Below are 12,734 nucleotides of genomic sequence, written 5' to 3' on the forward strand. Positions count from 1 at the left end.
CCTTTCATGCCTATATCTGCTGTTAACACAGTCATCTCTCCCCCTGTCTCTTTCCCCCTCTCGCCCTCTCTCTCTTTCACGGTGAGGGGACACATCACGCACATGTCGTCGTTCATCACGACGATTAGAATCATCAAGACGTTTATCATGTCCACTGTCATCAGAATATTCACGATCACAATCATTCTTTCGCACACGTCGGGCACCCTCCTTCCGATCCAAACCACGCTTGCGAAACATGACCCACAAGCGATTATTAGGTTCACCATCAATGTCTTCCTGTTTCACACCATCAGCCAACAGTGCGAGAAACATATCACGTCTAGAGAACTTATAATCTCCAGCAGTACGACCCTCAGGTCTGGACTGTCTCTCAGGTTTAAACCAATCACCCAACTCACCAAGCTGATGGACAGATTCAAGCACCATAGACAAAGGATTGCCAGTTTGATTGATTAACAAAGTAATCATAACCTGCTTATAAGCAACAGGGGAAGAACGGATAATGCGATTGCGCACAGAAGATGTCAACAAACCATCCAACAACCTGTCAGCTGTACTCAGAAAAATTGCAGTTTTCATCACCTCCTCTTTTAGCCGTTGCGCCGCATCGCGTAAGGTGTACCACGGCTTGTCATTCACAGGCCAATCAGATTCAGTGGGATATTTGTGATTACAGCCGTCAGTCACTAACTGGAGTAGACTAGTCTGACCGGCACCATTAAAATTTCAAAAATGATCTTGTACAGTAGAATCGGAACTTAAAGAACAAAATTTCAAGGCATCTCCTGCATCTAACATGATACCTGCAGCGCCTAACTCATAAAGGTGCACCATCCACGTAAGCAAGACCTCACCAGGCCGTTGTCGAAATCGTTGCAAAATGTCACTAACTTCCTGTTGTGTAAAATCTTCCAAACTATCCAAAGGAATACCATTTGGATTACCAGGAGCTTGTTGTAACTTTCGTTGAAAAACCGGATGCGCAGAAACCTCAGGACGAGCATCAGAAGAAGACCGATCCATAGATTTAGAGGAACAATCGGAATGAGAGATGTCAGTACAATGAGAAGAGCGACCACGGTCGCCGGAATCATCATGTTTGTCACAAGAAGTAGATTTAAAGTCACGTCCGGAGCGAGAAGACTCGCGCCTGTCAGACTCCTCCGCCGAGGAACCAGAATCATTCGAGTCCCAGATATTACCATCCCATTCATCAGGATTCCAGTCCAGTCTGGCATTCGCAACGACTAGACGCACCTTCCGTTTACAAACACGACCACGACGATTCTTATATTTGTATTTCGCAATTCGAACAGCAGCCCTTTCGGCAATTGTCTGATAAGTCTCAAGTTTGTCGCCAAGCAATTTATTTTGACATCGCAAAAGAGTATGAGCATTCTGCACTTCAACAAACTTTTCTTCCATATCCACATATTGTTTCTGTAATTTCAAAAATTTTTCTCATGTACAATCCTGTACGCAGTCAAAACAATCCAACCTCTGCATCCTAAAATAGGAAGTTCATCACCCTTCACTACCGGCGCTTTCTGCAAACAAGAAATCACATTAGCCGGCTCCGCCAGCTCCAAACAAGAACTACAATTTTCACTCAAACCAGTAGAATAGGCCCACTCCCGGGCCAAGGCCTCGTAAGGCGTTGATTCCCAGCCGGGAATTTCAACAGGCAATTTGAAAGTAGATTTCGATCTCCGCAAAAACATTTTGAGAAACCAAAAAGATATATACAGCTATAAACAAATAATATACAAAATAAACTTCGTACGAGCCGAGCGCAAACAGCAAGATAAAAACAATACAGCGCACACAGGCTTCGTAAACAGTTTGTGACGCCAGATTTAACGACCGGATTCTAGGACCAGATAGAATCATCTCACCAGAGCACCACCAACCCTCCTTAGGACCTATTTACAACAGGTATCTATGTCTCCTACCCAAGGATGGGGAATTAGCAATATACATGCCTAAGTCTTCTACAAGACCACACTCATACCATATAGTCTCACGGCAACTCTGACCCAGACTATTCTACCCTAGGGCAGTTCTGATTATTTACCATTACACACTGATTACAACCAGTGCTCGCTTAGGCCACAATACTGTGGGTACAGGCATCAGTATCCCCCTGATGTCCTCTCTTTTTCCTTACAAGCCACAATCTTGTGGGTATAGACACCAGCATCCCCCCTGGTGCTCGCTTACTTCTCTTACAAGCCACAATCTTGTGGGTATAGACACCAGTATCCCCCCTGGTGCTCTCATTAACGCCGCCTCATATCGATGATCACTTTCCTATGAATACCGTTAGCTCTTCATGTTGGGGAATCTCTTGCTATTTACAAGAGGTACAATACTACAATATTATAGATCACACAATGGCAGCCAAATTATACGATGTATGACTTATTCTCCATTTCAAGGGATCCTCTCTCCCTCATTATTCAGTTACCATTTACCTGATCGGGGGTAGCGTCCGTTCGTGAAACAGTACCTGACTAGAAGAACAGGTTACCTTTATTGTACAAGAACAAGAGGCACATGCTGGTTCACTAAGAACTAGGGTACTTTATTTATCACAATAACAATAACAATATAACACTATACTATAACATATAGCCTGCAAAGGAAAATGAAAGGTTAGAATGTGTGCACACTAATAAGAAAGGGTCGACGTCACCTTATTAATATGAAGTCTGGACTCAGCAGTCATCTGGGTTCCCTTCTCGTCTGTGCCTTGGCTCGTCTTAGGGTCACACCTCTGCAGTCACGGATACACGTCTGCACTGCTATGCTCTGTCTCTTTTGCTTCCCTCCAAGTCACTGGGACCTTCCTCTTATTAGCTGCTTTCTCTCCTCTCAATCACGGACCATCTTCACTTCTCGGCTTCGATCTTATAACTCAGTTTCTGCCACTCTGGTATTCGTTCCCTCAACTAACTGCTTCACTCTGTATGCTCTGATCTTAATGTCAAAGGTCGCCAGCTGCTCCAACTAAAATAACTTCAATCTTTCTAAGAGAGTGTCAGCTTCTCGGTCCTTCTCGGACTTCAAAATGGCGACTGCCTGCCCTGTAATAATTTATGGCATTGATGCTAACGACTAGCTGCCGCCTACAGACTGACTGATTCACTACCTCATGCTTTCGCTAATATGGAAGCTTGTCCCTTCATGGAAAGTTACGGCCAGTAACCTGCCGCCCACCAAATTCTTGTACCTCCCCGTACCAAGGACAAGTTCTCAGCCGGCCGGCCTGATGTTATGTCTTCGGAATGGAGAAAAATACAGTCTTTCGATAAGGGCCAGCCTGAGCCGGTTCTCTCCAAGCAAACAACACCTCGTAACTAAAACATTACATTTGACCTAGAAGCATCTCAAGCTGCCGGGGCAGAAAGAAAGATGGAGTCTCTCCCGTTTGAGGCCTACAAGGCCCGAAATAAGCATAACTTCATGGAAAGTATACTAACACTCTTACAAAAGGATGGATTATCACTAGTACTAATGAATCTATCCCCTAACATAAGTTTATAAGCCCTGATCTAAGGAAAAGGGTACGGAATTATATCAACACGCCTTGTGAGTAGGCTCTATTTACGGTTCTAATCCCTCCATTAGAATGATAGTGGACTGAAGTCACCTCCAATCACCTTCCCTCAAGGAAGGGCCGAAAAAGTCGGTCAGAACAGCATGCCCGATGTCCGTGCGGCGATTCAGGAACTTCTGAGCCACGACAGGCCTTGGGACACACTTCTCCGGTGATGTGAGGGTGAACCTTTGCGGCGGCGACACACTTCTCTGGTGATGCGATGACAAACAGCTGCACAGGCAACGCGCTTCTTCTCATTGCGTCGTGCTTCCAGCTCCCAATAATATGCAGGCTTCTGCAGGTAGTATTCCCAGCAAGAAAACTCAGGCAGGAGCTGGTGGTGAAGTCTTGTATCTCTGAGACTTCAGCAGGAGGTAAGCACACTTCAAGCCCTTGGAGATTCTTCTGCAAGATGATGAAAGTTCAAGTTCCTTCTCCTTTCCTTGGAAAATAAGTAACCACTACAGGCCAACCCCAGAAAATAGCATAATGGCACAGGGGCAGTCAAAATCCTTCAGCTTCTTTGGTTCCTCTCCTTGGCAAACGTTTGTATTGATTCCCAGAAGTGATCTAAAGTCTTGGGGTCTGGGCCCCAATATTTATACTACTAATTTATTTGTTCTCTGAAGGCAGAGAGTTTCTGTACCTGGCCAAACCAGTTATGTCATCACTGGTGCAGCTTCCTGGCAGGAGGTGAAGACAGCATTGTTGAAAGCAGACCTGGCCTATGTAGCTGAAAGGAAATGTCCTCCTCCTACTCTCTATTCTATGAGGGCTCAGGGAAGTGAAATGAAATCTCCACCCCCCACGCTCTATTCAGCCAAGGTCCTGTTCTGCCCAGCCCTGACTCATCAGACTGCTGGAACCCAAGCCCTCCTGTCACTCACAAACCAGACATGCAATACACAACCTAGCAGAGGAAGGCAGCATGGTTATGTAAGTAAATACCGATTTTCTATAAGTGGTATTTTCAAACACAGAATGTAAAAATAACCTTCACTAAAAGATGTATTTTAACATTCTGAGTTCAGGCATACTAAATTCGTTTTTCTACCATATTCCTTGGGTCAGTTAGGATTATAAGATGGTATAATCAAGCTGCCCCTTCTGGACTATCGGGACAGGTAGCCTAGCAATAGTGGAAAACGAAATGTGCTGTATTTCTCTATCAGGACATGTCACACACACCAGGGCATGTCCTACCTTTTACTTATAATGCACTCTGCCCTTGGGCCTGCCTTAGGGGTGGCTAACAAGTAGAAAAGGGAAGGTTTAGGGACTGGTAAGTGGGTGCACTCACCAAGTGGACGTGGCAGTACTAGACTGCACACAGGCTCTGCAATGGCAGGCCTGAGACACACTTTACAAGCTGCTTCTGTGGGTGGCACAATCAGTGCTGAAAGCCCACTAGCATCATTTGATCTACAGGCTCTGGGCACACATGGTGCACTGTACTAAGGTCTGACAAGTAAATCACATAAGCCAATCATGGAGTCACTAATTCATTACAACAATTTACAATAGGGCGCACTAGCACTGTGGCACTGAATAGCAGTGGCACAGTGCCCAAAGCATGTAAACCAGCAAAGACATATCAAAAACAGAGGAGACAACAGCGAAAAATGGAAGGAAGTTTCACGCCAATGGTACCAGGTCTAACAGTGCGGAATTCTCGACTGAGAGTACATAGATCTATGCACAGATAGATATACATTTTAGGTGTAAAATGGGAATTGTAAGGTGAGAGACAGGAGAATGGGGGCTTTTCACTACAAAGATGAAAGAAGAAAAGCGAAATTAAGGATGATTACAGGGAGGGACTTGCAAATAGAAAAATAAACCTGCAAAAGTGTATGTCGTTTGCAGTTATCCAAAGTTAATCCCACATGTACTTCTGTAGTACCATAATCCAACCTAGCTCAAATGTACTCCAGTCAGGTCTTAGAGCAAGTCGCAGAGCACACATGGCCATGCACAGGTGCTGAAAGGGAATCACATTGACAATGGAGGGAAGAAATCAAAATGTCATATGACTTTTGACATTGCAGAGACCCAAATAAATCACATTGAATATATGTTAAAAAAAATGAAGATAAAAGAAATAACATTACAGGCGTAAGAGCTCATCCCCAATATTTTACTGCCCCCAATGTTTTGTTCGCCCCGATATTTAACTCTTGCAGCTCGACTCTGGCACTTTTGATCCTGCTGTAAGAGTCACCACCCTCCTCAACATCGGGTCTATAAATCAGCTAAGCAGAGTAATAAAACTGTGACTGGGGCCACTCAATAACTGAGTTCTAGATAAATAAAAGGTTAATGAGTTTTATTACAAAAATCGCAAAAATTGGCATTGCATAAAAATGCTAACTTATGATACAGAGTACATAATCATAAATCAAAATTATTCTAGTTCCATTGAGCAACACTATCATAAGAGAACACAGAGAGTCCCTAGAGGAACATGGAACACATCAAAATGATCAGAGGACTGTGAGTAAAGCAAAAGGTCTAACTGTTAGACACACAAGGAACACCAACAACATTTCTAGGTGAAAAGGGAACTTTTCACCCCCAAAACCAATTGTTTGTATACACATTTTATGAATAGGTGATTAGCGAGAGCTGCAAATTCAGCATGGAATGACTAGTTAAAAAATATATTGAGCACATCAGAATGGAGATCATCACATAAATAATTTAAAACACTAACTCATTTCTAAAGTAGAGGAAATATTCTTTTAGCTTCCACAGCAACAACGCAGTCTGGAGATGTACAACACAACATGAAATATTTTTAAGCAAAGACTTATACACAAGTGTACTAGGAAGCATGCATCAGAACTTTCAGTAGAGGTGTCCTTCAGAATGGTACATCAGGACATGAACAAAGTTTCATTCACAATATATATTCTCTAAGCAAAATAACCAATTGTGTGACAGTGTCCTGTGTTCCTCGAAAACTGTGAGGAGAGAAGGCATGGAGGGGGATCTTGATTGTGAGGGGCAATGAGTAGGAGCAGGATGAACACAATACCAAAGCAGACCCATTTTAATGAAATGGTGTCTCTGTAGAAATGTGGCATAACTAAACGATGTTAATAAATGCAATTCCATACCTCTAAATAAAATAGTTTTGAGCGCAACATTAATAATTAATCAATAACAACGGTATTCAACATAACAATCATTAGTATTAAAAAAATGATTTGTCATCCAAAATTGCAAACTAGAACGAACTTTAACACAGGTACACATATGAATCTCATTGTAAAAATGTAAACATAGCATGCACATAGCAAGAAAAGTACGCAGGTAAATTGGGAAGGATTTTTTTAATTCACGTCATGTCACATCTAAAACTACTCAACACACACTCAGAGACACATCATAACATGTTGCATGTCAACACACACATATAAAGAAATGCTCATACACACACAATGGCTGACAACCCAACTACAGCTGATGTTTGTCTCAAATACATCTCACAACACAAGGAGAAGAGGGTGCAGCTCATGTTGTGAGCTGAATTGTGTGCATATACTTGCTATCAGGTGTGTGTATTAAGTTCTTCAAATGATACCGTTTGTGTATCATTTTCAACATGTAATTCTACGTAGTCTATGTGGAGATCTCTGCCTATGCTATGCAGAAGAACTGTTGCTAGAATGTATGCCTAAAATTCATCTATCAAGTTAATTTACCAGCCTACTTTGAGTTGTACATGTCCCCACTGTTAGATCTGACCACCTTAGGGTGGTCTTCTCCCAACATGTTTGCCTTGCTCGTCCATTTTAGCTAATCTTGTTCGGTTGGCCTTAGGATTCTGTGCACTTTACCACTGTTGACCAGTGCTAAAGTGTATGTATTCACTACTATAAACATGGTAAAATTGACTTATACCCAATTGGCACATTTTATTTACTTGTAAGGCCCTAGTAAAATGGTATTACATGTACACACTCTAAAATTAGTTTTTCGCTACTGTGAGGCCTTTATCTCTCATAGGATAACATTGGAATACATTATTATATTTAAACAGTTTTACCTTTCAATTGGAAGCAGTTAGGAAATCTAGTTTGGTGTCTAAAGAATTGTGATTTAAACCCCCCCCTTTAATGGTGAAATCGGATTTGAAGTCACAATTCTGAAAAATGACACTTTTAGAAAGGTGCCATTTTTTTGTCCCAATCATTTGGTCCCTACAGCATGTATCCTGGGTCATTTGACTAGGTGTTGCTGGCAGTTGGTCTTTGTGTTTTGCTCAAAGATAGTGAGGCAAAGGGGGACTAGGTTTTGGCAAGACAGGCTTTCTCTGACTAGCAAGGGTGGCAGAGCTCCCGACATCGCCATCGCTATCCCAGAGGGCTACAAGATCGTCCGGAGGGACCGCAACGCCAACCAGATGGGAGGAGGCATCGCCATCATCCACTAGAACACCATCCGTCTCACGACCAGCACCGACAACACCCTGACCACCGCCGAACACCTGCATTTCCAGATCCACACCAACCCGAACACCACCCTCAGAGGCACCCTGATCTACCGACCCCCTGGACCACGCACACAATTCAGCGAGGACATCGCCGACTTCGTCAGCCCGCTTGCCCTCCCCTCCTCTGACTACATCCTCCTGGGGGACCTCAACTTCCACCTGGAGAACAACAACGACCGCAACACCACCACCCTGCTGGACAACCTCGCCAACCTGGGACTCAAGCAACTGGTGTCCACCCCCACCCACTTCGCCGGACACACACTCGACGCAGTCTTCTCTTCCAGCACAGACATCGACTTCAGCCACGCCACAGAGCTTCAATGGACGGACCACAGCTGCGTCCACTTCACCTTCAAGAGAACGACGACCCACCACCACCAGCAACAGGCCGCCCGCAGAAGCTGGAACAAGATCACAGCAGACCAGCTCGCCACCTCCCTGAGCCAGCACCCTCCTGCCAGCTCAGCGGACCCCAGACAGGCCGCCGACAACCTCACGAAGTGGATCAGCATCTGCGCGGACGAGCTCGCCCCGCTGAGGACCCCGCCCAGCAGACCCGGCAGCAAGAAAGCCCCGTGGTTCACCGACGAACTCAAGAGCTCCAAGAAGAACTGCTGAGCCCTCGAGAAAGTCTGGAGAAGGGAACCTACACCGGACAACAGGACCTCCTTCAAGCTTGCCACCCGGAAGCACCACCAGCTGATCCGCGCCGCCAAGAAAACAGCATTCAAGGAACGGTTGGACAACAACGCACACAACTGCAAGGAACTCTTCAACATCGTGAAAGAGCTTTCCAACCCCAGCGCAGGAAACAACAACATCACCCCATCGCAAGACCTCTGCAACTCCCTCGCTTCATACTTCCACAACAAGATCGCGGACATACACAACAGCTTCAACAACCAACCAACGCACACCATGACCGAACAATCACCCCCCACCACCACCCTCCACGCCTGGACCCCGATCAGCACCGAAGACACCATCCGCACGATGAACTCCATCCACTCCGGATCACCGACCGACCCCTGCCCTCACCACGTCTTCAACAAGGCTGACGCTGTCATCGCACCCAACCTGCGAGACATCATCAACACATCCTTCGACACCGCCACCTTCCCTGAGAGCTGGAAACACGCCGAACTCAGCGCTCTACTCAAGAAACCAACAGCGGACCCCACCGAACTCAAGAACTACCGCCCCATCTCGCTCCTCCCGTTTCCAGCCAAAGTCATCGAGAAGACCGCCAACAAGCAGATGGCCGCCTTCCTCGAGACGAACAGATCCCTCGACCCCTCACAGTCCGGCTTCCGAGCCAATCACAGCACCGAGACCGCCCTCATCGCCGCCACCGATGACATCCGAGCCCTGATGGACAATGGAGAAACAGCGGCCCTCATCCTCCTAGACCTCTCCGCGGCATTCGACACGGTCTGCCACCGCACCCTAGTACAGCGCCTCAGCAACATCGGAATCCAGGACAAGGCGCTGGAATGGATCATCTCCTTCCTCGACGGAAGAACACAGAGAGTCCGCCTACCACCGTACAAGTTAGAGGCCTCCGAAGTCATCTGCGGCGTCCCTCAAGGATCATCTCTGAGCCCCACCCTCTTCAACGTCTACATGAGCCCCCTCGCGGCCATCGTACGCAAACACAACCTCAGCATAATCTCCTACGCCGACGACACCCAGCTGATCCTCTCCCTGACCAACGACCCCGCCTCCGCCAGAGCCAACCTGCACGAAGGGATGAAAGAGGTAGCCGAGTGGATGACGACCAGCCGCCTGAAACTGAACTCTGACAAGACGGAGGTCCTCATCCTGGGCTCTTCCCCCTCCGCCTGGGACGACTCCTGGTGGCCTCCCGCCCTGGGCACCGCACCCAAACCGACAGACCATGCACGCAACCTGGGCTTCATCCTGGACTCCTCCCTCTCCATGACCAGGCAAGTCAACAACGTCTCCTCGGCGTGCTTCAACATCCTACGCATGCTACGGAAGATCTTCCGGTGGATCCCCACCGAGACCAGGAAGACCGTCACCCAGGCCCTTGTCACCAGCCGACTGGACTACGGCAACGCCCTCTACGCCGGTACCACCGCCAAGCTCCAGAAGAGACTCCAGCGGATCCAGAACGCCTCAGCCAGACTCATCCTCGACATCCCACGAACCAGCCACATCACCGGACATCTGAGAGACCTTCACTGGCTCCCCGTCAACAAAAGAATCACCTTCCGCCTCCTCACCCACGCACACAAAGCCCTACACGACCAAGGCCCGAGCTACCTCAACAGCCGGATCAACTTCTACGCTCCCAAACGCCACCTCCGATCAGCCAACCACGCCCTCGCCGCCGTCCCCCGCATCCGAAGAGCGACTACAGGAGGAAGGTCCTTCTCCTACCTGGCCGCCAAGACCTGGAACTCCCTCCCTCCCGACCTGCGCCTGACCCAAGACCACCTCTCCTTCAGGAAGAAGCTGAAGACCTGGCTGTTCGAGCAGTAGCGCCCCCCCCCCCCAGCGCCTTGAGACCCTACGGGTATGTAGCGCGCTCTATAAGTGTCACTGATTGATTGATTGATTGATTGAGAACTGTCACCACCTCACCACCCAGACTTGCCCATCACAAAGACTCTGCCTCAGCATACTCACAAAGGGCTGCACACTAGTCTTGTGCCCCCAGACAAGCTGCTACCTGGCCAGGGAGTCAGAAAAACCTGAACTCTAGAAACTTATCATGTTTCAAATTTGGCACCATGGATAAATAGTGGATCCTCAGACCCACATCTTTAGTGCACCTCTGACCTGTAGTAGACTCAGAAGGACAGCTGTGTTACTCTGCTGTGAGAAGGACTGCTACTCTACTGCCCTGCTGTCTGAGTGGGAAGGACTGGACCTGCAGCTTTAAGCAAGGACCACCAGGGTGACTCCAAGGGTTAGTTGGCTGGCCTCCTGATCAGAGCTTCTGGGACAGAAAAGGCTCCAACCACCTTGAACCCAACACCTGTTCCCTATCTGCTGTGAGTCTTGTCTACCAAGTGGTGCTACCCCAGTCCTGGACCCTTGGAAGTGGGCCTCAACAGGCTCTAAGCAAATGCAAGGAGATGATGGACGGAGCGCTGAAACTTTTCAGACACTCACCCCCAGATCTGGGTTGAATTCATCCTCATTCTTTAGCTCACTTTACCACCTCAGTTCAGACCCAGCTATATGTAAATTAGTCTTGACCCTGTGCCTCATGGGAACAGTCCAGCCCGAACTGCCAAGCCAGGTCTTCCCTGAACCAGAAACAAGCATCCTGGGACTGGTTTCTGGGTACCACCTTCATCAGCCAGGCTAGCTTGAATCCAGTAGCAAAGTGAAAAAGGGACCCACGTCTGGGCGTACCCTGCCAACTTAGGGCGAACAAAGCAAACACAAAGAGATGATGGACGAAGCGCTGCAACTTTTCAGACACTCACCCCCAGTCACAGATCTGGGTGGAATCCATCATCATTCTTTAGCTCACTTTGCCACCTCAGTTCAGACCCAGCTATATGCAAATCAGTCTTGACCCTGTACCTCATGGGAATAGTCAAGCTCGAACTGCCAAGCCAGGTCTTCCCTGAACCGGGAACAAGCATCCTGGGACCGGTTTCTGGGTAACACCCTTCATCAGCTAGGCTAGCTTGAATCCAGTGGCAGAACGATGATGGATTCGACCCAGATCTGTGACTGGGGGTGAGTGTCTTTGCCACTGGATTCAAGCTAGCCTGGCTGATGACAGCTGTTAGCCAGAAACTGGTCCCAGGATGCTTGTTTCCGTTCCAGTGAAGGCATGGCTTGGCAGTTCGGGCTGGACTGTTCCTATGAGGCACAGGGTCAAGACTGATTTGCATATGGCTGTGTCTAAACTGGGGTGGCAAAGTAAGCTAAAGAACGATGATGAATTCAACCCAGATCTGTGACTGGGGGTGAGTGTCTGAAAAGTTTCAACACTCCGTCCATCATCTCCTTGTGTTTTCTTAACAGGCTCTGCCAGCCCAAATGTGGTCTCTTGGGTGGAATTGATGCAGAACAATGCATCTTGGCACATGTGCATTGGAACAGCTACTGCGCAATCCTTTCCCATGCAGAACCTCGCATCACTGCCCACAGCTTCTTGGAGCTGTCGCTGAACTACGCATCCATGCATCACAAGCCTCCGTCAACGGCATCCTCAACTACGATATAGGACCTTGCATCGAAAGCCTTATAGACAGCTTCATCAGAACCATTGCTGCGTGACGCATCTCTGATGTAGGACCTCTCATCACTGCCTGCAGCTTTCTCAAAACCACTGCTGTGCGAAGCATTCTCGACGATGGAACTCACAACCAGGAGTTAAGGCATTTCATTCAGTGGGTCTAATTTGTTCCCTGTGACTGGCCTGCACTCCATCGAGGTCTGAACTTGAACTATGAACTATGAACTTGTGACTTTGTCCCAGTGTGGCGCGGCCAGATAACTACAGTTGGCCCTTTGTGCTTCTAGGCACTATTTTTACTTCAATCTTTAAAATTGTATATCTCCATTTCTACTGATTGGATTTTTGTCATTTTGGTCTCAGAGAATTTATTACATTTTATTCTATTTGTCTAAATTGGTGTG

The sequence above is a fragment of the Lissotriton vulgaris genome, chromosome 3_1 (genome assembly GCF_964263255.1).
Source record: "Lissotriton vulgaris chromosome 3_1, aLisVul1.2, whole genome shotgun sequence".
In the NCBI taxonomy this organism is placed as follows: domain Eukaryota; kingdom Metazoa; phylum Chordata; class Amphibia; order Caudata; family Salamandridae; genus Lissotriton; species Lissotriton vulgaris.